This window comes from Canis aureus, chromosome 35 (assembly GCF_053574225.1).
Source record: "Canis aureus isolate CA01 chromosome 35, VMU_Caureus_v.1.0, whole genome shotgun sequence".
In the NCBI taxonomy this organism is placed as follows: domain Eukaryota; kingdom Metazoa; phylum Chordata; class Mammalia; order Carnivora; family Canidae; genus Canis; species Canis aureus.
Window position 1 is genome coordinate 24,748,869 of NC_135645.1, and position 27,671 is coordinate 24,776,539.

Below are 27,671 nucleotides of genomic sequence, written 5' to 3' on the forward strand. Positions count from 1 at the left end.
TTCAACCAATATCCAAGGATTGCCAGGCCTCTCAATCAGCAGTCATAAACGCCAATGTTCCACAGTCCTAAGAGGATTTGCAAGTATAAATATCAGGTATTTAGTTTAAAAATTTAAAACTGTGGAGAGGGAAGAGATAACACTGCAGCAGAGTCAAAGGAATATGGGATCTAACTGGTTCTCTGTTAATTTTAAGCTATATCTTTTTATCAAGTTAATCTCTAGAAGAAAACAAGATTTCTAGTCAAGGAACACTGGGAAAGAGTTTTTAGACTCTGCTCAATAGATCTATCAATAGATCAATATGTACCTGGTTCTGTGGAAAGAGAAACATTCCCCCAAAGGAAAACAAATTGCTAGGATTCATAATTCACCTACCTTTGCAGAAAATGTACCAAATATAGATATCCTTCTTATTAGTGAAGAGATCCAGAACACCAGGGAAAAGCCATTTGATGTTATGATGTGTCCTTTTATCCTTCTCATTATAATCACTGTTGGAAGCTTCAATTTTCTATTATTATTATGGACTACAAGCCCTGGTACCATGTCCGTGCCACAGAATCCTGGTTTTGTACTTCTAAAATTGTATATTTTGTTTCTATTTATTAACTCTGTTTTAAAATGAACAAAGACCTGGGGACTTCAAACAATGATTCAAAAGAAAAGCTCTCTCTGATGATCAACAGATCAACAGAATGATTCTCCCAAGATGTAAAGCAACCTTTTGAGGGATGTCAGGTTTTCACCAAATACAACTGGAAGGCCACTACCTCTAAACTTGGTTGGATTCTCTGAAGTAAGCCCAATCCTTTCTAAACACAACTATACTGCAGAACCTATACATACTTTTTCCCCCTTATACATACATACATACCTATGATAAAAGTTTAATTTATAAATTAGGCACAGTAAGACATCAATAACAATAATAAGAGAATAATTATAACAATATATTGTAATTAAAGTTACATGATGTCTCTCTCACAAAATATCTTATTGCACTATACTCATCCTTCTTCTTGTGATGATGTGAGATGATAAAATGCCTACATGATGAGATGAAGTGAGGTGGATGATGTAGGCATTGTGATGTAGTATTAGGCTACTCTTGACTTTCTGATATGTCAGAAGGAAGATCATCTGCTTCTGGACTTGTGGCTGACCATAGGTAACTGAAACCACAGAAAGTGAAACTGCAGATAAGGGGGTGGGGAACTAGTGTAACAAGTCTTCTACTTCCCGAAATTCTAAAAGGAAAAATACATGGAAATAGCTATGAAAAGGTAGATTTCTTTCAACAGTGTTTTCTTGACATATAAATATATTTAGTTATATGTCCTTTCCCTTGTTTCCCAGCCCTTCTCTCTCTCTCTCTCTCTCTCTCTCTCTCTCTCTCTCTCCCCCATTCGCTCACTCTTGTTTCCTGCCTTCCAGACAGAGTATACTATGGAAGTCAGTGTTGTGGGAAAATACAAACTGAGAAATCATAAAAGTGAAAGTTTACATCATTTGATCAAAAAGTAATACTTTACCAAAGGGAAAATTCCATCAAATGAAATGACACTCCAATCAGATGACTTACCTAAAAACAAGAGAGGGAGAAGAAAGTGAGAACCTGGTATCATACTCAATTCTTGATATACTAGATTCCATAAAGACATGGCAACTATCTTAACAATGGATGGACTGTCCAAAACAAACAGAAACTATACCAGGGCAGGAAATACCAATTCCTTCAGAAATGGTAATTAATGTTAGAAAGGATATGGTAAATAGGGAGCAAAAGCAATGGGGAAAGGAAGTGGTATTTGCTTTCAATTCTCATATATATTTTTAAGAAGCCAGTTTTGAAAATGTGGACACATATGTGTATAAAGGCGGTAGCTAACCTGTGGCAGTGTAGGCATACCACTTTCTCAAGACCTCTGGCTACTGTCTTAAAGAGACTGTCAAAGCTGCAAACTCTCAAATATTTTCACCTCATATGACTGAAGAAAAAGGTGCCACTGTATCAAGTGCTACTGTAATTTCCTCTGTTGATTTTCTCTCCTCTTAACACTTAGATACTTTGACTGTTTGCTTTTTTATTTTCTAAAGTGAACACTGATATTCATGAAAGGTGCCAGATTAACAACCAGGGGAAATTAAGAGCTTGCTCTATCAAGCGAAATGGCTCAGCGTAGTAGAGGTGACGAAAGTTTCTCCTACACTGTGCTTGCCTATATTCCTTAGCTCTGACCCACAGTCACCTCAGCTCTCCAGTCTTCATGGTCCATTAATGCCTTTGACTATTCAGGTTGCTAATGTGGGCAAGAGACTTGTTCTTGCTTTTAATGCTATCAATATTATTGCTAGTACTGTGAACACCAACTTCCTCACAGAAATTATTTGGAAATTTATATTAGCTGTTAGTTTAACGGGAGAATAAGCTGCACTGAAGAGGAATCTTATATTCTGAAGTAATATTGCAGGTTTCATTAATTTTTTTAAACACAAGGCAAAGTCTTGAGTGGTCAAGTTGAAGCAAGCCTTGCTTAATACAATCCCTGCACTCAAATCTGAATTCACATTCAGGGACATTCAATATTTAATGGTCATAGATCTTTTATTTTTTTCCTTTTGAGTCTTCCATAAGCCAGTCAATTTTATTATTCATTAGCAACTATGGTAGAAGTCTGGTGGATGCTGAAGCTAAAACCTTCATAAATGAGATCTGAAAATCATTGTCAGTCAAATAGAGAAAAATATATCTTTCCTGTATTTATAGGTAGGTATTCCAGGTTTCTGAAAGGTCTGGGTACTCTGTTAATTCTTTTTTTTTTACTCTGTTAATTCTTAATCATTAATTAATCTCTCCTATGCTCAGGGATATCAGTTGAAGTTGTTTTGGTTCAACTCTGCGGATATCCAACAATTTTTTAGTATTGGTACTTTCTTTCTGTGCCCAAGCAAAACAATAATCCTTTTCCTATCTAGAATTTTTAACAATAAGGGAAGCAAATCAAGCAAACACATTAAATATTAATGGAAAAATGAAGTAAGACACCAAATTTTGCTAACTAATAGTTACTCAGTAATTATTTGGAAAGATCACAATATCAGTCTCACAATTGTTCCTTGTCTTTGGTATTGTACTTCCTTTTGACAAAGACTAAAGTCTCTGCAGCTAGAGTAAATTTCCATCTTGAAATGGCTAGCACTTCCTGTATTCTAATCTCTAGAAGTGCTGGAGAATGAGAATTGCAGGGTACCAATGACTGTAGCAACACATGGTAACAATTAGATGAAGGGTGCCCTGGCTGCATCTCACATGGAAATCTTGGAAAATTTTAGTTTGGGAACTTTGGCTGTTTTTTTCTTTGCCATACACAACCTTTATCAAGTGAGTCCTTATGGTATTAAAACATTTGGCACTGGTTCAAGTCTATGCTATTGCTGGCAGGGGATCTAATTGGGAAGCAGGGGTGGAGTAGTTAACCTTTATCAGGAAAGACCTTAACTTTATGGAAAGGCTCTTTCCTCCCCACTGCTTAAGCAGCTTTACCGAAAGACTTAAACCCAGATGTGAGAACAGAGATTATCTTCAAGAGCAGCAGCTATGTATTGTAATTATGTTAGTACAAAGATCGAGAAGGTGGAAAATATTATGCTAACTTAGTAGATGAGAAGGGCAACACCCTTTATATAGGTCCCATGGCCAGGTTGTGCTGGGGAAACGAACTCCAACCTTTAATCACCAGGGAGGCCTTAGCTTCCCAAATTGCAAGAAAAATAGACTCTCACTACCTAGAAAACTAATAATCTCATGCTATGCAATAACCAGTGAGTGACAGGCCATGAGAATCTGCTCACCAACAGACACAAACAGACTTTTGCCTCTACTCCTTCAGTAGCCAGCTCTTGCCAATTCCCTGTTATCACCAGATGATAATACATCTATCTTTTAAAGATAAAATCTTTTCCAATGATTCCTGTCAGTCCTATATTATAACTCATAACAGTGACTGTCAAAGCAACAAGACCTATTTTGCCTATACAACACTCTAGCCTCCATCAGTGATGTACTTGTCTGATTTAAAGCACTTTGAAAGTTGGCATTGATATGCAAATATAGCAATACCTGTATATATTCTGGGCCAATTCTAGGTTTCTCTGTGCCTTAGCTACCCAACTGAAAGAATATTTTGTCATTAATTCTCTTCTTCATTGCATTATGGACTTCTTATAACTGGACTATTACATCCTTTGTCATCTAATTACTCTCACTGTACTACTTTTTGTGGTGGGAGATGTAATCAGCATGGATCTCCAGAATTTGATATTTCATACAAAATGGATCAGTGAACATGGTAAAAACATTTTCATGGATGTGCCACTAAAGCTCTGTTCTATATGGCTTTCTAGTCAAATAAAAATTTAAGCAATAAGATATTTTGATCTCAGTAAATGAAACATAAAAAGGCTAAATCTGAGAGACTCAAATCATTGACTCAAATGCTCATGAAGGGAAAATAGGAAAAGTAATAAAGTCTTTTAGAGGAGAAAATGACAGGTGATTTTTCTCCTTTTCTTCCTGTTTCAAACATCTGACAAAAGGCTAATGAATACCAAGGGCACAAGAAACATTGCAAGTAAGGGAAAATTAGAGGCCACAAGATGGTGTAAATCTCATAAAAAACATCAGGGGCAGCCTGGGTGGCTCAGCGGTTTAGCGCTGCCTTCAGCCCAGGGCGTGATCCTGGAGACCCGGGATCAAGATCCACGTCGAGCTCCCTGCATGGAGCCTGCTTCTCTTCTGCCTGTGTCTCTACCTCTCTCTCTCTCTCTCTCTGTGTCTCTATGAATAAAGTAATAAAATCTTTAAAAAAGAAATCAGCTAAGGCACTAAGAAAGCCAGTAAATAAACACTGAAAGAATTGTGGAGATGGGGGCAGCCCGGGTGGCTCAGAGGTTTAGTGCCGCCTTCAGCTCAGGGCCTGATCCTGGAGACCCAGGATCAAGTCCCACATCAGGATCCCTACATGGAACCTGCTTTTCCCTCTTCCTGTGTCTCTACCTCTCTCTCTGTATGTCTCTCATGAATCTTAAACAAAATCTTAAAAAGAATTGTGGAGATGAATATGCCCAGATTTTGGATAAAGAGTACACAAAACAAGACCAAAGAAAGAGAGTTTAAAAAAATCAGATTTTTTTTTTTTTTTTTTTTTTTTTGGCAGGGGGCAAGGGAGAGAGAGAGAGAGAATCTTAAGCAGTCTCCACACCCAGTACAGAACCCTATGTGGGGCTTGATCTTACATGATCTCACCCTGAGATTGCCCTGAGATCATGACCTGAGCTGAGATCAAGAGTCAGATGCTTAACGGAATGAGCCATCCAGGAATCCCCAAAAAATGATTTTTAAAAAACTCCTCATAATACACATTAGAGATAGCTCAATTTTAAGAGCTTGCAGGGGTTTAGTAATCCAATAATTCAAGATGATGCATCACAGTCTACCTATCAAGAAAGCTTGCTTACTTTGGATGACATGCTACAATTATTAATTTGGTTATCTGATTGAATACAGAGTCAGGAACATTTGCTCTTAGCTTTAATTTCTTAACTGAAGCAGCAAATTCTAAGAGTCACTGCTGAGGGCTGAGTGCATCCCAAGTTGGAATTTTCTTACGGGAAGAGAAGATATAAGATAAACAAGCTGGATTCTCATCATTCCAAAGCTGAGTTTTAATAATATAAAAAGGGTAAAACTAAAACGTCTGGGATTTGAATGATGGATTCCATGACTATGTAGAGAAAATATTGTTTTTTAAAGGAGCCTTTAGGGCACAAAATTACAGATGATCACCTCATGGAAAAGGGTGAAAGGTGGGACTAAAGTTTATTCCTCTGTGGGTAGTAGTGATGATTACGGGGAAGGAGGAAAGCAGTATGTTGGTGAAGTACGTAACAGTATCAATCACAAAGGAATTTAGGGGTTATTTAAGAAATGACTTATACACAGAAACAATTCAAAGACAACAAAAACAAAATTTAAATAAGAACCGAAGAAAAGATGGGGGTGAGGGGGAGATTAGTTTGGGTTCGTTTCTGAAGTTACTTCAACAGGGGCAGTGGAATTGGAGCCAGTCTCTCTTATCGCCCTTACCCTTCAATTTCCCAAATACACCTACATTCCACACAGTTGATAACTACGACAAATGATTTCACCCAGACAGCTATGGCTAAGGGCTTTCTGATCTAAGGTGTTAGGTCTGTTTAGAACCCAGTAACCTTACCTCTTCCTTTTTCTGTAAAGCTTCAACTCTATTTCATATCAATTTGCTTTTCTCTTTTCTACTATTCTTCATTCTAGTTCTGGTATATACAGGTTGAAAAAGCAGTAGTAGAGGTGGCAATGAATGAGACACAGCTGTCCTGTAGCAAAGGGACTGTCAGTACCAAGCAGCTGTATTTTGAAGGCAAGTAGAACAAAGGATTAGGATCTTCAAAGCCAAGGAAAGCTTCTTTCTATGTTTTCCCTTCCTTTTTCCTCTTTCCTTTCTTGGGAAATGATAGAAATTTCACAAAACACACAGCCTTTCTCGAATTCATAACAGTCTCCTTTATCTCACATCCAAGAGTTACTACTGCTAACATTTTATATGTACCTTGTTTTTATTTTTCTCCTAAGAGCTCTGAAGAGGTTTATAAATTTTCATCAAACCAAATATGCCTGGCCATATTTTTGTTAATAAAATTTAACTTTAGAATGATGAGAATTTGATTTATTAAATGGTTACTTTTCTAGGATTTGGTTTATTATACCATACACACATTTCCTAATCCAATGACTCTTAAATTTTAGGCTTCATAAAAATCCTCAGGGTTGCTTATTAATATGCATATTATTTAGCCACATTGGATCATGGATTTATATTCATTTGGTCTAAGGTATGGCCTTCGAACCTATATTTTTAATAAGTACCTAAGGGAATTCTTATACAGTGGGATAGAGAGGCTGCACTGTGAGACTCTGTCCTAACCTGAGCACCCTAGTCTCCCAGATTCAACTTCTCCAAGGCAGCCTATTTCTTAGTGACAGTAGTCAAGCAGTCTCCTGTAGTTCACCCTGAATACAAAATACAAAGTGAGCAATCTGAGAGAAAGAAAATTATCACCAACAGGATTTCACTTCTAACAATGCAAGGTGCTATTAGCTACACAAATACAGGAAAGAAAGGGAGGTGCCTTGGTTTTAACTCCATTTCCTTGAATATGATGAGGCTTTTGTATTATGAATGAGTTGATTTTTCTATTCATGAGAGTTGAACTTTTACTGGCTCTCCATTTACAAATGCTGACTTCTGGTATTCTCTTCTGCAATCCAATGATAGCCTTGCAGAACCAGTCTTGATTTTCCAAACTGCAGGAAGATTAGAACCTAACTACTGAGAAAAGTAACAACTGCATTAAATCCAATATGGTGGGAGGATATGAGAAGCTGTCAGCCACAAGACATCAATAATTCTCCTTGCTTCTATTCCCTCAGAGGCTAGATCTTCTCCACCAGCACCAGTGGGGGAAATCTCAGATAAGCTCAGAAGCCAGAATTCTTCTTGATGACAACATGTGCCTCTGCTTTTAATCTCCTTATAAATAAATAACCTTATTTTTTATGTACTATGGTCACCAACTCCTTGTCCTCAGCTTTCAATTCCCAGGCCTCTCTTTCTGCTGCCCTTTTCTTGGAGTCATGATATCCTGCCGACTCCTCTGATCCAATATTAGATGATGTTTAACTTTTAACTCTTTGTGTCTTGCTTCTGACTTTATGATTGATCACAAGTATTGTCTCGAGAATTACCTGTGACTAAATTCAATGGAACTTCCTTAATCCTCTAGCTCTCCCTACTACTCTGTTGGGTGATCTCATCACAATTTTCCTCTTGTTAATTTTCCTCCCTTGGTTTCAGTAATAACACAGTTCTCTTATGGGCATAGTGAGTATTTGATATGCTTGGTATTAGTCCTTCCAACCTGGCACAACAAACAGAAAATGGAAGATATGTTGAGTCCCCAATACATATAATACACACAGTTCAGTTCAACCTAACAAAATTTCCCTGGCTAATTTATGCAAGCCAATGTTAACCTATAGGAGCTGCATTTTACTTGGAGTTTAAGCTTTTCAATGACTATGTAAGGAAAAAAATCAAGTTGTGTCAAAATTACCTTGAAAATCCCCTAGGAGGAAAAAAGAAATAAAGAAAAGAAAAAAGAAAATCCCGTTGGAAGGTCCCATGCTAGAAGCCAACATACTATCTCTTAAGTAGGTATAACCTAGGTGGGCTGTTCCTCTGGCACAGGTACAGATTACTGTGTCTTTGGTTGAATACAAGAAGGAATAGCTGGCTTGTGTCTAGGATACATTTTGTACAAAATAGTACACTGAACAAAGCAAGACGCTTACTCAGAGAACATGGAACAGACAGGCTGAGCAAAAAATGAATACACATTCCTTAACTCAAATTCACTCCTAGGTATGGATTCCATTGAATATAACCAGAATAGACTTGTCTGTACAATGTAAATTATTATTCCTTTTGTTTTAATATTCATTTTCTAGACCAGTGTAAATGAATTCATGCAAATTTAGTGTTTATATGACGCAACTCTACCATACAACTTGCGTGGTTGTTTTTCAATAAATATGCATATACTTAAACTCTTGACATCTAGTGCCCCAAGGATAAACAAAGGACTGAGACAGATATGATACCAAGTATTAAGATTAACCTGAGAGAAATGAACATTTTTCTTACAGAAATTCCTTGAGTACATAAATCAAAGACACATATGTTGTAGTGGAAAAAGTACTATATTTGGTGTCAAGAGACCCAGATTCCACTCCCATTTCTGACACGTATTACCTAAGTGAACTGGGCCAGTGTCGTCATCTCTCAAATGGGTATAAGTAGTAACTGTTTTGAGGTTTACAGGAGAAAGTCATGTGAAAGCATGTGCCATAGTCACTGATGCAGGTAGGCACTTGTATAGGTTTGTTTGCTGTCAGCTGTTAAACTGAAGTTGAGAGACAAATTAGCCATATAAGGAAGAAAACTATCAGCATTGATAGTAGAGGGCACATAATAGGTTCTATGTATTTACTAAAGTAAGTTAAAGGAGATATCAAGTTGATTTGATCAAACCAGTATGTAATTTTCTTGTTCTAATATTCTTTTATTTTCTCCACATGGCCATGGGTACAAAGTCCACTTATGGCTTCATAAACATTGGCTTAAAACAAAAGTGCTTCTAATCAGATTTGGCAAGAAAAGGAGAGAAACATAGGGTGAGGTAAGTGTGAGGCTACAGCGCTGAATAACAGGGATGGCAGTGCCTCAGTACATGAGTCACACAGACACCGAGCAGTACACAGCTAGAGATAATTTGCAGGTAAATGCTGCACTAGCCATTACGTCATCTCTCCTCTGCCCTTTCTTCATCAATCATGTCGCCTGGAATCTGATGCAACCCAGCAAGAATGTCTGATTTACAGACAGAAGAGAGAGCCTCAGAACACACACATACTCATCAGAGAAAGCAGTATGAACCCAAACTGAAGTTTCTGGAATTTCCCTTTGTTTAAGTTGCCCTTTAGAGGGGAGGTCATATGGGTGGAATGTGTAACTATAGATTAAGCCATCTATCTAAAGGTCTAAAGGACTAGGTTCTATCATTTTGGACAAGTCACTCCAGCTCTATAGGCCCCTTCTATATCTATACAATTAGATGATCTTCAAGGTCCCTCTCAGTTCTGCAATTTTATCATTAAAAATTCAGGCTAATCACACAGATACAATGAGCAGATAAACATTTAGTTGTACAAATCAGAAACAAAATCTTATTTATTCTCAGTTATATAGATCATTCAAATTTTCGGTTACCTCCTTCCTCACCCTGAATGTCTAGGAGGGTGTGTAGCTGTGTACGAATCTTATGAAAGCAAGGAAAAAGTGGCAGGTAACAACTGGTGGTTCTAGAAAACCTGAATGTTCATACCTGAGATTATAGGGATATTCTAAGTTATACAAGCTGAAAAGCAAATGCTCATCGGGATATAATATATTAATACTTATTTTCAGTAAGGGCAATGGTTTAAACAACAAGGCGTTACGAGGGATGCAAAATTTAACACCAGTTCCACAGGAAGGAGGGACTCATTAGAGACCAGTTCAGAGCAAAGAGGAGGTGGTCGGCCCCCAGCAAGTCTGACCTGTTATAATGCTTTCCACCTGTTATGGCAACACACCTTTCCAAAGCTGACTAATGCAAACGCTCAGAGACCTAGCACTGGAAGATTTGCGATGCAGTCTACAGAGAGGCATGTTTCCAGCATAATTTGGGATTGGGGGAGACTAGCTAAACCTGGTGGAGATGAAAACCAGATGCCTTGTGGTCCTTCTTTCACAACCATGAGGTACCCAATTTTGCACGCTGAGTGGCACTGGTGGTGGGGTTCACCCCACAGCACCTGGAGCAGCATTCACCAAGGTGCCCAGCCCTTAATTGTTCAGCCAAATGATTTATAAAGCTTGGCAGCAAAGACAGGGCAGACTGGTTTAAATTCAAAGGATCCAACCTGCAAGTATTCTGAAACTCTTGGCCACATCTTTAATGAGCACTGTTCTCCTTGGGAGGGGAGAGAATAGATAGGGAGAAGATGTGACCTGCCTGACAAGAAAACGGGACCCGGCTAGACGGAACATGCTTCCCGTCTCCTTCCCCGATTATCACTTACCAAGGCTTTGGCCGACCTCCTTCCTATTAAAAGCAATCAGACAAGTTACTTTCCACTTTCTTTAGTAATGTTAAATTCCTGAACCATCAACATATTCTCATACACTGGGCTCAGTTGGTTTGTTCTGATTGCTTACTGATGGTTTAGTGCCTTTGATCAACTAGGGTAGGAATCAGCCAACTTTTTTCGCAGAGAATAAGATAGTAGATATTTTAGATTTTGTAGACTATGTGGTTTCTTTTTTGTTTGTTTGTTTTAGAGATTTTACTTTTTTTTTTTTGAGATTTTACTTATTTATTTGACAGAGAGAGAAAAAGGGTGTGTGTGCACAAGCGGGGGAGCGGGAGAGGGAGAAAGCAGGCTCTACCTGTTCCTAGGACCCTGAGATCGTGACCTGTGCCAAAGACAGAGGCTTAACTGACTGAGCCACCCAGGCACCTTGACTGTATGGTTTCTATTGCAAATACTTACCTCTACCACTACAGCACAAAAGTAGCTATAGATTTTATGTAAACAAATAAGCCTTTGTTATGTAAACAAATAAGCTGTGTTGCAATAAAACTTTATTTATAAAAACAGGTGAAGAGTTGGATTTGGCCTGCATAATTTGCTGGCTGTTGAACTAGACCATTTCCAAACTAGTACATTTCCAGATGAAACACGATAGAGTAAGAAGGTACTACGAAATCTATCACCACTTAAAATAATTTAAATCTAAGCCACAATTTTGGGAGAACTAACTTCTGAAACAACTAATCTTCATTAATAGGCACAATAAGAATCAATTTTTGTAATGTGTATGTGAGTATGTATGTAAGGGTAAAATACAGGGTGATTCAAAAGAAGTGGAACACCTTAAAAAAAAATCTCTCAGTAACTACATTATCTTATGAAAGTATAGTTTGCACTAAATCATTAAGTTACCCTCACAGGTGTCTTGCCATAGGGCAACTCCAGGCTTTGACTACATGTTTATATACAACCTAGTTACTGTGAAATACACGTTTGAAAGTGCTCAATTCTGTTTTAACCAGCCTGTAGATTATTTGTGTGTACATTATAAAATACTTCAAATGATAAACACTAAATAACCAATGGTTATTCCTGGAGTATGGGGGGGGGGGCTAGAAGTTTCACTTTCAGCAGTCTTATTTGAATTTTTTACTAGCATCTATTACTTTGTGAATAAAGAGGTTTTTGTTTTTCTGTTGTAAAGAAGTGTTATGGGTAGGCAATCTGTGGTGCTACAATTTAGAACTATGTCTTGACTTGAATCATCTACTGAGGCTTTCTGTAATTCTCTTCTAAACACAGCATTCCTTGCTTTCAAACTTTCACCTGCTTTTACTCTTTCTCCCAACTACCTCCTCACCTCTGTTGATTCAGGCTAGCGGCAGTCACCCATATCCTTAGATTTACACTTCACATTCACTCAACAGGGGATGCCAATAAATATCTTATGAAGTTCCTAACCTAGAAGGAGGGTCAGATAATAAACTAGAAAAACATAAATACACAAGTTATCTTCAGAATGTGGTAAATTCTCTAAGTGGCAGGGTAATGGGTCTAAAGCCCTACTGAGAAAGTTACATTTAGGTACAGATCTTGAGAATAAGAAGGAAGCAGTCTTGTGAATTAAATTCCAGGCTAAGTGTAAAGTTGTCTGGTCTTGACTCTTAGTGTTTTCAATTCCTGGCTACACGTTAAAATCAACTGGGGCACTTTCAAAAAGTATTAATGCCTAGGAGCTGCTAGGAGCCAGTAATTCTCTGAAGGTAGAGTCTGGTATTCATTGCTTTTCTTTTCTTTCCTTTTCCCTTTCCTTTCCTGTCCTGTCCTGTTCTGTCCTTACCTTTCTTCTTTCCTTTTCCTTCTATTTTTTTCTCTTTTCTTTCTTTCTTTCTTTCTTTCTTTCTTTCTTTCTTTCTTTCTTTCTTTCTTTCTTTCTTTTTCTCTTTCTTTCTTTCTTTCTTCTCTTTCTTTCTTTCTTTCTTTCTTTCTTTCTTCTCTTTCTTTCTCTTTCTTCTTTTCTTCTTCTTCTTCTTCTTCTTCTTCTTCTTCTTTTTCTTCCTTTCCTTTCTTTCCTTTTCTTTTTTTTCTTTTTCTTTTTCTTTTTTTTTAGCCAGGACTGAGGATCTCTGTTCTAGTCTAGACACTTTTATATCAGCATAAACAGTCCTTCGGAGATTAGGGGGATGCATCTGTGGGTGAAACTGAACTGTAAAGTTTTAGAATGTGTGGGGCTTTTTTGTTTTAATCTAGTAGGATTAACTGAATGCATTGTTTGGTGAAGTGATGAAGCCCTGGGGATTCTCTCTTTACCGCTGAGCAAGAGACCATTGAAACACAGAGATCTTTTAATTGAGACTTTTTGCCTGAGCCTCTGGCAAGCTGTAAAGCAAATGAACCATCAAGTGACAGACTTCTCTGATGTATTTAGGAAAGGGCTGACTGAAAAGGCCAGGCCCCGAGCTCCTCCCTGACGGCTAACAGACTGAAAATTGGCTGAACCACAAACAGAAGTTCCCATGGCAGATTTACCCTACATAGTGTTGTGAGGGTACACATGTTCTCATATTTATATACCTCCATCCACCCAATTCTAAATAAAGTTGGTAATAGATGATAGGGAAATTAAGGGTCACTGGAACTGCTGATAATCTAAATAATTTTAGGCAGTTGTTGAAATTTATTTTTATTTATCCCTCCATCCATCCACCCATGATTCCAACATACATATACCATTGCACTCTACTTCCTGTTGTGATACAATGGATAAATATGCCTCCCATTCCAGTGGGAGAGAAATACAAGTAATAATCACATTAAAATGTGATATGTGCTATGAGACAGTGTTCCTCTACTTCCTCCTTATTATCCGTGTACCTTGCACTCTCTTCTATTGTGTAGCGCTTATTTCACTTTCTATTATTTGCTTAAATATTTTTTTTTCAACCAGAGGTCCTTAAAACACAAGGACTATCTAATTCTCTATCTTCAATACCAAATACAATGAATGGCATAAAGTAAGCATTCCACAACTGTAAATTGACTCAAATAATAGATATATAGGAGGGGCATAGATATATAGTGGAAGAAGGCCTATAGGAGCTCCAGGGAAGGCTAGCTCATCTGTGATGAACCAAAGGATGACCCAAAAATTTGGTGGAGGTTTCCTCTGGGTGTGTAATTTAGACTTCGTCCCAAGGCAGTGGAGAACTACTCCTAAGTTTCCAAGCTGAAGGGAAAGGAAAGATGGTGTGATAGAATCAGATTTGGGTTTAAGAATCATCTCTCTGGAAGCATCATGGGAAGTGAAAGGGAGGGTGGGAGAGCAGTGAACCTGGGGGCGAGGAAGGTGGATAGGGAGGTTGTGATACAGCACTGCTGGCAAAGGTGGATCCAGAGCAATTCAGGATGTTGAGTTAAGTGACAGGATGTAGCTGGCTGGACTTCATGGTATGTGTTTTGTACACTCATTTCAATTCTGAGCTCACCTATTTTTCTTGTGCTTATTTCTCTTTTGCTCAGATCTTCTCCTTTATCATCACTATAAGAGAAATTGTTCTGTCTGGTCCTATCATATATATTGTTGAGAAAACTTAAATCTTCTGTGAACCAACGGGGAGATATATGCATACCAATCAGTTAAATACAGCGGTCCAGAGAGAGAGAGAGAAGTTTGGGCTTCCGACAAAGATGACAGGAGAATGGTGGGATCATTAGCAAACACATGGACTAGTACAGAAAAGGGCTGGTTTGGGAGAAGAAAATGAGTTTCATTTGGGCATTCAAGAGGAACTGGGCAGGAAATCAGTTGGAAATATTGGCTGGAGCTCAGAAAGTGTGAGACACAGTTTTGAGAACTGGCAGCATTTATATCATTACTAAAGCCAGTAGTGTGCTAGTAAGCTAGTGCTTAGAAAAAACAAACAAAAAACAAAAACCCAAAACTTCCCTGATTTACAGAATTTGCTGGTTTCTGTGGCATAAATGCTCCCACCGTGGCTAATTTCAAGCTACCAACATGACAGTCAATGAACAAAGAATTGAGAAGAGAAGTGCTTAACTGGTCCTTATGAGCTGACTCCAACACACCACTGGCTGAAGCCAAGAATGAACAAAATTAAGCATGGACAAAATGAAGAGCAAAAGAGCTGGGAATAAAACTCTAGGAAGTATGGATATTTAAGAGGTGGAGAGAAGATGAGCCAGGGAAGGAGTTTGAGAAAAAACAGTCCTAGAAGTAGAGAGTAAAAGTGGTCCCAAAGGCAAGGAAAGAAATAATAAAAAATGGATAGAGTGATCCATAGTGTTAAATGTTGTTGAAAGGTGAAGATAAATGAAGGGAGAAAGTGTACACTGAGTGTAACCATGAGGATGTTGGTGGTGACCTCTGTGGTGGGAGCCCAAGTGCCGGCTGAAGAATAAATGAGATGTGGACAGGGAGGAAATCCTACCGGAGGAAGTGTAGAACAGATACAGGGAAGGGGCTAAAGACAAACTGGGTGTGAAGAGGTGAAGAAAGGTTCTCCTCATCCCTACTCTTGTTAAGATGGAAGAATAGACGTGTTTTTACATGAGTGGAAGGACATGGTGGAGAAAAAAGAGGAGGTTGAAGACACACAGAAAAGAGGGTCGATCTGAAGGTGTTTGTCCTAGAGTAATCAACAATCACAGAATTAAGAACATAGATTACAGATGAAGTGGACTGACTTTGGGTAGAAGAGGGAACACTTCTTTCTCTGGAAATGGGATACTAAGTGATTATCAGGCAGATTACTAGGTTTGAGCTTCATCTCTCCTTTATTAGCCCAAAGAAATCCCAGGAAGTTATGTGATCAAAAGGTATCTAGGAGAGAAGAGGAATATGAGGATGACCAAAGGTCAATAGGAGCTATAAAAGATCAAAGCTCTACAGAGATGTGAAAAGGCTGCATTTTTCTCTTAGAAAAGTGGTATCACCCACAAATCCTACTTCCCATGGTAACTGACCATGCTTCGTAAATGTCTAATTCCAAAAATTCACATTCATTCATAAAATGTTGGTATACATGCATTTAAACACATGCAAAATGAATTAAAACTTATCCAGTTTAAAGATGTTTTCGGTACGCAACCCTGTAATTAGAAAAAATCACAAGAAAATACTTTCAGATCCTAAATCTAGGAAAGATTTATCCTTGACAAATATGTATTATTTTATAGGACTAAGTAATTTTTTAGCTGGTAACAGATCCTGCTTATATTAAATATTTTTGGATGGGCGCAAAATGTTATCCTCAAATCTTAAAAGACAGCACACACTTCTGCAAGACAGATGTGAAAAAATACTCTTCGAGTAATGCAGTATGATTCGGACTTTTTATAACTGATTTCAATCTACAATCTACCAAGAGCTTTGAATAACTCTTCTGAAAAATTTTATTCAACTTGATCTTGATGAGGAAAGCCAGAGCCCACTTTTTCAAAGTAATTTTCTTCAGGATACATTATGTTTAATTTACATTTTGATAAGCTTGTAATAAAGGAGTGACTTATGAGTTAGGTTTCCAGATAATGGCATTTATGGGTTTTCAAAACTCTGTTACTTCACAGTATTCCTATTTTATCTTTTCATAAATATTCTCTAGTTTCATAGCTGTGTAGAAAGTTTTAAACTACTAATAAATCTATACTTCACTTCAGAAGAGGTAACAGTAAGGATTACTGAAATATTATTCTTTTGGGGAAGCACCTGCGTTATTTTCTTGCTGCCTACACCCCCTTCCCTCACCTTTCTTTCCCCTCTTCCTCCACCTATCGTAAGAACTACAATTCTGGGGGTTCTGGGGAGCTGGGCCCTGGCAATTTTGAAAAAGTTCCCTAGGTATTCTGATGTGTAGCTAAGTCTGAGAAACATTCTTGTATGAAAAAGAACAATGGACTTGGAAGACTTAAAACTTGCATTTGTCACTTCAAAGTGATGTGTGATTCATGTTCTCAATATCCTTGTGAGGATTAAATAAGATAACATGTAAAATCACTTCATATATTTTTAATAATGGGAGTATTTCTTGGAATAATTATTATATTCCTAAATTTATTTCTAAAAAATCTCCCTGGGGACTTCTCTAAGCCTTTGGAGAGGTATATGCCCCTGCAAGTAGGTATCACAATTCACAAATGGGTGGATCAGCCATTTGAAACGATCATACTTGTTTCTAATAAGAATATCCTCTCCTTAAATAAGAAATGGTCTGCTTATTTGTAAAAGAATGAGAATTTTCTGCTGCAAAACTAGTGAGTATATTAACTGCTTTACGAGTGTTAACATGCGGTGAATGATTTTCTTTGTTTTGCATCAGAAAAGCTCCTGACTTCTAAGTGTCCTTTGCCCTATGGGAACTCATAGACCAAATTATGTGGGTCTCTTACTATTTGGAGGTATTTCCTGAGCACTCTTTTATTTTCAATACTCTAGTCTTTCTGCCTTTTATTTCTGACCATGGTTTAAGCTCCTGGAGGGAAGGGGCACGCTTTATACTTTTTTCAATTCCCCTCTGCTCGTAGAAGGAGTCAACTGATACCTACTTACTTGTTGAATAAAAATATGAAGGTACTAGTGTTTGCTTATCCACCCCTTCTTTATAGAATTCCAGAAAGACAGTATCTTTTACAAATATGGATGCATGCTCGTATTTTTTTTCTTACTTTTTTGTTTTTTTCTCCCTTTGGGCATCTGATGGGGAATGAGTTTTCAACTCTGGCTGTATATCATAATTACACCAGAAAGCTCTGTAAAAATACAGGATATCACTCCCCAAATTATGATTTAATTGGTTTTAAGGGGAACATAAGCAACGGTATTTTTAAGAGCCTCATAAGTAATTCTAACTGTAGCCAGGACTAAGAATCTGTTGGAGCACCTAATAGGTTTTCAATAAATATTTGTTGATTGGAATCTGAGAGGAAGTATATATAATTGGGATTAGGGAATTGAACACTCCTTGTTCACTTAATTTTTTTTTTTTTTTACTTGAGTATGGCTGAGATACAATGTTGTATCAGTTTCAGGTATATGATACAGTGATTCAACTTTTCTGTATTACGCTATGCTTACCAGAAGTGTAGCTATCTGTAAACATATGACACCAATGCCTAACTTTTAATATTAATATATCGACAATATACTACAATATTTAAACATGATTACCTTACTCTTTGTACCTTAAATATTTTCTCCAGAAACCAAGAGTCAGACACTTAACCAACTGAGCTACCCAGGTGCCCCTAGACTAAATTGATGAGTATTTCTTAAAAACTTTGAGGATAACACTTGTACCATATAAAATGTTTCTTTATGAAGACAGAGCAGCTTGTAGGAGCAAGAAAATGCAGGAACAGGAGGATTAAGAGAACAGGGTCACAGCTTGGACCAAGGAATGGAGTCAAGAGCTGGAGTCCATTGGAGAACCTGGCCAAAACACATGTTGTGGTATTGGACTCCAGAAAAATGGGGGAGGGGCACAGTAAATGGGTTACTAGACAGGAAGAGATTGTCTTTCTATCTGGGAGATTTTCCTGTTTCCTTATTCGAGTCCCCCTCCTACCCCTGTTTGTTGCTCAGAATCCTAGTCATGTGGCCTGGAGTTCCGAGTTCCTGAGAACACAGAGCAGAACTAAGAAATGGAGCATATAAAGCAGGAATAAGAACACCTGGCTGTTAATTTCCAGGGCCTCATTTTGGACTTTGTGAGCTTTGGAGTCATAAACCTCACCTAAATTTATAGTTCATTTATCTCTAAGATAATAATACTCCCTTCATACATTTATTATGAGATCCAAACAAGATAATGTATATGAAAGTGTTCTACGAGGTGACAATCACTAGCTAAACATTAAGCTAGTTTACTCTGATTTTAGACTGAAGAGTTTGTTGAGAAAAAAAAAAACAACTAATTTTTCCTGTGTCATCCATGAGAGAATGTACCTGCTCTAAAGGGTAGATACCTTTAGTTATACCACACTTCTGACAATTCCATATAGATTTTGGAAACACAGAGAGTTCCCAATTACTTGGTACTCGGAAACAAGTTTTAATAGACGTATCAAGATAGAAGCCAGGGGAATGAAGACACTGGTCAGATTTAGGACCAAGGCAGAAATCACAAAATGGAAGAAGTGGTCTCAAGAACAACTGGCCAATGGTGGGAATTAATGCGTTATTATAACAGGTATTTCTGTAAAAACTATAAAGGCAGTCCAGACAATTACAGTTTTCCATATTTAGAGGAAGTAAATAGAATTATTTTTTTGTTTGTATCACATAGTTGCCAGTCAGAATTGTATTAAAAATGTGCAATATGACTTCAGAAATTGCTTTTATTTTAATTTACTTAAAGATAGACTTATTTATTTATTATTTATTTATTTATTTATTTATTTATTTATTTATTTAATTTCAAGAAAGAGAGAGAAAGCACAAGCTAAAGGAGGAACAGAGGAAGAGGGACAAGGAGACTCCACTCTGAGCGAGGAGCTGGTTGTGGGGCTTGATCCGATAACCCTGAGATCATGACCTGAGCAGAAACCAAGAGTCAGACACTTAACCGCCTGAGCTACCCAGGTGCCCCTAGAAATGTCTTTTAAAAGAAAGCTTTTCTTATAAGAATAATTCAGAAGACTGAAATTTCAGACTTCCAAAAGAAAGTATGGTTTGGATTAAAATCAAAGACCTCACAATAATTCTTTTAGTTTTTATTCATTTATTATAGAATAAAAAAGTTGTTGAAAGAGAACAAGTAAAAACAATATTATTATGAAGCATGTATTGACCAACAATGAGATTACAGCTTATCTTTGCATTCTAGTGTACTAGCTAGCTCTCTTTTTATTTTGATTTCATTAGCAAAAGATAGCTATTTCTCAGAAACAGAATAATGGCCTGGAAGAACACCAGCCTCAAAATCTTTCAAGACTCCAACAGGATGTGAGATTGGCAGCTCTGTTTTAAAATTATGTGCATTATCGTTTGCCAGATCAAGTTAATGAAATGTTTACTGCTAGAGTGCTATTTTTAAGTTGACAAAAGCATTTTTACTGACTTGCTCATTGGACATATGCATGCAATTTAAAATGGAATTTCAAGATACTTTTATTACATGCACCCATGAAGAATATAACTGAGGTCTTAAGATGGTATTAAACTAATTCTAATTTTTTTTTTTTAAGATTTTATTTTTATGTAATCTCTACACCCAATGTGGGGCTTGAACTTACAACTCTGAGATCAGGGGTTCCATGCTCTGCGAAATGAGCCGGCCAGGCACCCCAATTCTAACTTCTGATTCATTTTAATAATACAACTGTTGGAATTGTCAGACACGTGGCTTTCTACTTTAATAAAATTAATGCCATAGGGTTCACGCTTCTTTAGTTTAAATCTCTTGTATTCGGAAGCCTGGGTGGCTCAGCGGTTGAGCATCTGCCTTAGGCTCAGGGTGTGATTCCGGAGTTCAAGGATCCCCATGGGGAGACTCAATTTATCTTCCTCTGCCTGTGTCACTGCCTCTCTCTGTGTGTCTCTCATGAATAAATAAAATCTTAAAAAAAATAAATTTCTTGTATTTACATATTTCTTTATCCCCAATACATTCTTATTCTCTCAACTAGATCAAGATTTCTCAATCATGGCAATATACACATTTTGGATTGAATAATCCTTTGTTGTGGCGGCTGTCCTGTGGATTGTAGGATGTTTAGCAGCATCCTTGGCCTCTCTACTCACCAGATGCCACAGCACCAACCAACCCTGCCATGATAACCAAAACTGTCACCAGAGTTGCCAAATGTACTTTGGAGGGCAAAAGTTTCCCCCTGCCCCCCAACGCTGACAACCATTTAACTAGAGGAGGAACCATTCTCTTCCTCGTTATTAGAGTTCTTGGGGGCCCATATTCATCACCACTTCATTTTATCTCAATCAATTTCTCTCCCTTTCCATCTGCTACCTGTGATTCCTCTGTTAGACAAACTAACATCTCAATTCTTCCCATTAGGAAAATGTACACATACTAATCAAACTCAAGTAAGTTCTGAAACTTATGTAGTTACTATCCTCTGTTTTCTCTCACTAGGAACTTTTAGAAAAGACTAACCTTCATGAACACTTCTCAAATTGTGTTAAAAATATTCAGTGATAGTGATAGACTTTTTTCTTTTTAAAGGTACAAAAGCCACCAAGGACATTGACTGTGGCCCATGTGTAAATTGTATCTTATGAGGTCAAATGAGAATTAAAGCATTGTGATACAAATGAGTTCTGTGGTCACAATGGCTTTAGCCTTCAATGTGCTTCATGGATATATGCAATAGGACTTTAGAAATGGCCTTTGAAACAAAGCTCTTATGAGATTACTCTTACTCCCTGTGAGAAGCCTGATGCAGGACTTGATCCCAGGAGTCTAGGATCATGAGTCCTGAACCAAACGCAGATGATCAACCACTGAGCCACCCAGGTGCCCCTGAATTTGCTATTTTTAACTACATTTGTATTGCATCTCCTTCTCCTATACCTTCCTCATGGTAAAACCTTTAAATATTTTTATTTAACAAGATTTACCTTGTTCCCACTAAATCTTTTCTTCCAAAAGCAATATCCTCAATTTATTTAACTCTGGAATCCCATTTGTCCAAATTCCTTATCACTGTGGTCATCTGTTTCTTAAATATCCCTTTTAAAATATGATGCCCAGATCTAAATGTATTATGTCATAAATGCATAGAATTATGAGGCTATTTTAATTTTTATTCTGCACACAGTGCTTTAGACTGGTGTTTGACAACATAGAACATCCTCAATAAATACTAGCTATATATACGATTTTTGATTTTGTCATATACTTAGGTTCTCAATCAGGCAGGATTCTAAGTAAAAAAGTAAGAAAAAAAAAAAGCAGGTTTTTCTATTCTTACCACACAACTTTTTCCTTTCTACATGAAGCGATCCCTCCTCCATTGTGGTTTAAGTGGTTGGCCTGACAGGGGGCTTAGTTTATTTGGCAAAGGTGCTCATTCCTTCTAAAAAGCACCCTAAGGAGGAAATTCTTGGCGAAGATCCTCTGAGAATAGAAGGCCCTTGGCAGTGTGCAGAATGATTTGCAGTGACCAGGGATAGAGGACAACTGACCACATCAGAAATTTATCAGAAAGTTAATGCAAATGATAGAATTTCACAAATCTTTAGAGTTCACAAAAAAGTTATCCGGGGCTCATGAGCTAATGCAGACTAACTGGTGCCTTCTGTTTCTGCTCTGCCATTATCTATCAGTAATAAATGGTTTAATCCTAAAAATATATTATGTGGTTTTCATTCTTGGCTCTAGATTGCTTGTGGAGAAGATAAAATATAACCTTTAATTTGGTTTGACAAGACATCCTACATAATAAATAAATGAATTGCTACTAGTAAAATTGTACTTAAAGAATGCATTTTTGGCTCCCAAACAATCACATTCCAATTTCACTTTAAAAAAATCTGCTTAAGGGGTGCCTGGGTGGCTCAGTCAGCTTAGCACCGGACTCTTGGTTTCCACTCAGGTCATGATCTCGGGGTCCTGAGATGGCCCCTGCACTCCATGCTCAGCGAAGGAGTCTGCTTGTCCCTCTCCCTTCTCCTTGGCCCCTCCCTGGTCTCCCCCCATCTCTTAAATAAATACATAAATAAATAAATAAATAAATAAATAAATAAATAAATAAATAAATAAAATCTTTTAAAAAATCTGCTTAAGCCAATTTGTGATTTACTTCCAGAAATAAAGTTCAATTACTTCATACCTGAATATACAACTTAGTTTTATTTTAGTATGTGCTTTGTGCTGAACACACACACATATGCAAATGCACACATCCTTTTTTCATGCTGATTAACATGTCACAGATATCAAGAGATTAACCAACAATAAGCAAAAACCTATTAGGTAACTGATTTATATCATGGAGTACAGGCGTTTTTTGGTTTTTGTTTTTTTCCTCTTTTAGCCTTCCTCCAGCCTGTTTTCAGACCAAATCCATGTTCTCATTTCTTTTGGCAAGTTATTCTACATTCTAAAATCATTCTATCAGATGGTCTATTCTCCTTTACTCTCATTTCAATTTTTCTCAGGGACTACTGTAGAATCACATGGAGGAATACCGGTTTGTAACAGTTGGGAATGCAGATTCTAGGTAAAGAATGTGATGCTTCAATTTCTCTATATCAATGCTAGAGACAATCTTTCTTGGCTACTCCAATAACTCAGAGGAGTTAGAAAACAATGTCCATGAGAAATTCCTTTCAAAAGGCACTAAAGGCAAGTGACACAATGGCTGTACAAAAGCCCTGAATCTTCTGAAAGGCATTCTTGATATGTTCATTATTGTGTTTATCATTCCCGAGAGACACAGAATAGTATCTTCCCTCGTATCATAGAGTGGGTACAAAAGCACAGCTAATGTGGGGATACTTCAAAAAAGTCTGTATTACACAGTCTCATACAGCACTGAGTATACTATTCTGATGTAAAAAAATGCTTAACACAGATGCCTGCAGCTAGCCCATAATACATGGATTTATTTATTTTTTATTGCTGTATAAATTACCATTTCATAGGGTTGGGCTGTTCAATTGTCATCATGAATTTTATAAGCACATTTTTGAAAAATGAGGAAGGATCATTCTATGAAATACTACATATGGCATTAACAAGAGTTATGCAAATGAACAGTGCTCTGTTAATTCCATGATTAAACACTTCAATGATTCAAAAATAGCTTTAAAAATTATCTAAATGAAATTTTGCACTCACTGATAAATACACAGCCTCAGATTAAAGTGGTGGGTGCAAAATATCTAATAGGCATGATTGGCATGAGAAAAGACATCATAGTACAGCAAAGAAATGGAAAAATGTGCACTTGCATATAATATTATTAAGGAGCATATATTAAAATACCTGTATCAAAATACTTCTATGAAGTTCTACCCCAAATTTCTACATGTCTTCACAGGAATAGAATCTTTTCAACTATCCAACTATTACCAAGTAGTACTAGAATAAAACATAGAGAATTATTTGCTCTGAATTTTGATAAAGTATGAAGCATCCTAGATTCTAGAATGAATAAAATGTCCATAGAACAAGACGTCTTTTTTTTTTTTAAAGATTTTAATTATTTATTCATGAGAGACACACAGAGGGAGGCAGAGACATGGCAGAGGGAGAAGCAGGCTCCCTGCGGGGAGCCCCATGTGGGACTCGATCCCAGGACCCCGGGATGACGACCTGAGCCAAAGGCAGGTGCCACTGAACCACTGAGGTGCCTCAGAACAAGAGGTCTTAATTAACTATGATGCCCTTTAGTGCAGGATACCATATGTTCAGATGTGACATATATTTCATATATTCTCAGCCAAACTCTTTTGTTTCTATATAATAATTTCCTAGTAGTAGTAGGTTCAGAAACATACAGGAATAGCCAGGGCCAATGAATTGTCTTTTTGGTGAAAATAGAAGATATTTGCAGCTCTAAATAGTTGCTGAGCTCACTAAACAATAAAAATTTATTAGCTCATATAAATTTAGTAAATAAGGGGATGACAAAGTCTCAACTAACTAGCCAGAAAATTGTATTCAGAACTCTTCTGTAACAGTTTCATTCACTTGACAAATTTCTATCGAATGTGTACATGCTGGGCACTGCCCTAGGTACTTCATATACATCTTCAAGTACATGATGAAAAACATGTACAAGAAACAAAAAGGATATATCAATGGACAAAAAAGATAAAATCCCCACCTCTATGAAGTTGCTATTCTAGTGGGAGAAAAAGACAATAAATCATATAACAAGCAATTAAATGATATTACAGATTAGAAGGTAGTAAGTGTTGTAGGCAAAAAGGAAGAGCAGTCTGAGAGAGGACTGGAGGTGTGGGGGTAGGGTGGCCAGGTGAACGTCACTGAAACTATCAGCCCTGAGTGAGGCTAGAAGGAGTCTAAATATTAGTTGAGTGGCTCCGGGGAGAGAACTCTAGGCAGAGTGTGAGCAATTGGTCCAGAGGCCTGAAAATGGAATATACCTGGCATGTCTGAGGGTTTTTTATTTATTTATATATTTTTAAGATTTCATTTATTTATTCATGAGTGACACAGAGAGAGAGAGAGAGAGAGAGAGAGAGGCAGAGACACAGGCAGAGGGAGAAGCAGACTCCATGCAGGAAGCCTGATGTGGGACTTGATCCCGGGACTCCAGGATCACACCCTGGGTGGATGGTAGGCTCTAAACCGCTGAGCCATCCAGGGATCCCCTGTCTGAGTTTTTTTTTAAAGAGGATTACACTAAAATATAAATGTAAAAATCTCCTATTTTATTTCATCATATTCCACTTAATGTAAATTGAAAACATAGGTCTAGAATGCATGAGAAATAGCTAGAATGAAGCTCATTAACATCTTATTGGAAGTTATTTCTGTGTAGTGGATTTTGGGTCATTTTATTAATTTATTTCCATTTCACCTTATTGTTTTAGTGTTTAAGCTAATGATCATTATTAGGTTTACAGAAACAATAAGACTATTTAACGACCATAAAAATGTCATCTTTATACATATTTATAAATGACTGAAAGAGCACATTGTATTTGTCAGAAAAATACAATACAAAAATCATTATGCTTGGACCTTCACTAATATTTATTCCCTGTGTAAATAAACACCAATACACATTTTTCTTCCTTTTGGAGGAAGATAAAAATAACATGGACTTTGGAATTGGGTAGACCTGGTTTAACTCCCAATTCCAATTAAACTGCACAGTGTTCAACTGCTATTGAAACATTTCGAATTTTCCACTTGTAAAATGGGGATTTGTATATTCATTAAATCCGTATTAAATGCCAATTATGTATCAGTTGTGGGTGCTGCATACTAATGAGGATGAGGGGGGATACAGCATATACAGATTATACAGATGAGCTAGAGCAACCTGCTAATGCTCTTCCAGTGCTACAGAAGCTCAAAGGAAGGAGGGTTTGACTCTTCTAATTAATTTAAGAAAGGCTTAACTGGAAAGGTAAAATTCAACTTGGTCCTGAGGACTGGAGTTGGAGTTTGCCAGGAGGCTAGGGTTGGGACAGTGGAGGCAGCATGCTTAAATGTAAGGAAGTGTGAAAGAACCAGGGTCAGGTGTCAAAGGGCTACAAGCACACACCTCAGCACACAGTCCTTGTGAGGCTCATCAATACAGTGCATGGCACCACATTTTGACAGTGTGGGGTGTTTATACCCACACAAATGGAAGAGGTCACTTGCTCTTGAATTCTTGGAATCATCTCTACAGCCCCAATATCTTATTAACAAGGCCAATATCTTTTTCTTCTCACTGTTGTACCAGAGTTCATTATTCCTCATCTGGCTAGAAGGATATAAACATAGTACTTAGCCAGTATTGAATGCTTTCTGCTAACTGACTGTAGTGTAGTATGGCATAAGAAAGAAGCATTGGCCTGGGCAGTTCCTATCCTGGTCTACTACTGAATTGCTAGAGACACTGGACATGTCACTTACTGTCTCATGTCACTTGTCCCCAAATGCAAAAAGAATAACAATGAATACTTACCATGTACCAACCATAGTAGAAGCCCTGCACATACACTGTCACATTTGTTTCTCGTAACAAATGGTACTACTTATAAGAATGGTACTACTATAGGCCCCCAATCGCTTATGTACAATTCCAAAATCTACTGAAAAAGTACTGAAAGTCAGTAGTTTTAAAAATAAATTTGTAAAAAATTCATTTAGATAAAACTTGAACTGAATGCATATAAGAATATGTGCCATTTTATTGCACTTTTAAATTTTCTTATCACCTGCTGTGGAAATCTAAATGTGTTGTTTATGAGGCACTGCCTCAAACCTTGTTGGGTAGGTTATCTAATACATCTAATGACTATACAACATAATCTTTCTAAAAGCTGAAAAATTCTGAATTTCAGAATAGCTGATATAAGAGTTTCAGATATCATGGATGAGCAAGCTGAGATAGAGAGGTTAAATAAATAATTGTTCAAAGGCACACAGCTACAATTTAGTAGCCCCAGGTCTCAAACCCAGGCAATCTGGCTCTAGCTTCCAGACTCAACCATTTAGCTAAATTTGCTCTGAGTGTCCAATAAATGCCAAAGGCCTCCAAAGCTCTAGGGTACTGTAAGTCTCACTTAATTATTCTTATTTCTTCAGCTGAAGTAGGCTTCTCATTATTTCTAAGACATATCTTCTGCTTTCCAACTTCTAAGTAATCTTTGCTCAGAATTCCTTATCCTCCAATGCTGTTTTAAGAATTCCTAACCGTCTTTACAGTCTCAACTTAAATGTCATTATCATCAAGATAATGTTCCAAATTATCTTAATCACAAATGAATTTTCTACCTCACTCATTATAGTACTTTATATCTCTTTTTTGGGGGGGCAGGGGGACACTAGACAAATTCAATCCCTTATTATAGTTATTTGTGAACCTGTCTTGTCTCTCAGTGCATCCATGCCCTCTTTCAGGGCTGGGAAAGACCCCATCCTATTCATCTTTATATCCCTACAGCATTAGACTAGTTCTATGAATATTGTTATTGTTCCGTAAATGTTGGTTGCAAGAATAAAAAGCTAACATTGTATTTGAATGACTTTTTAGTGATATGTAGAGGTGATATTTAACTCCCCCAAAATGACAGGTTTAATCTTTCCCTTTTTAAAGCACTACCATTTTCAGGGGAATTTTCATAAAGAAAGGATTTTTCTCTTATTTCTCATGAGATTGAGCTTAAAAAAAAAAGGTGGTGGGGGGGAACAAACCATTTCTATTTATGAAC

At 37.3% G+C, this 27,671-nt stretch overlaps 2 protein-coding genes across 10 annotated transcripts in view; one reads left to right on the forward strand and one right to left on the reverse strand.

Moving 5' to 3' along the window:
• The window catches only part of CMSS1 (cms1 ribosomal small subunit homolog), a 375,896-nt gene that overhangs the window by 176,606 nt on the left and 171,619 nt on the right, over positions 1-27,671 (reverse strand). The window contains exon 2 of one of the 9 annotated variants that reach the window (XM_077884188.1): positions 6,279-6,448. The exons of the other annotated variants lie outside the window; for them this stretch is intronic. The gene's annotated coding sequence lies outside the window, so the exon portion shown is untranslated. The remainder of the gene's footprint in view (positions 1-6,278; positions 6,449-27,671) is intronic. 9 annotated transcript variants of the gene reach the window in all.
• The window catches only part of FILIP1L (filamin A interacting protein 1 like), a 295,693-nt gene that overhangs the window by 103,620 nt on the left and 164,402 nt on the right, over positions 1-27,671 (forward strand). The window lies entirely within an intron of this gene.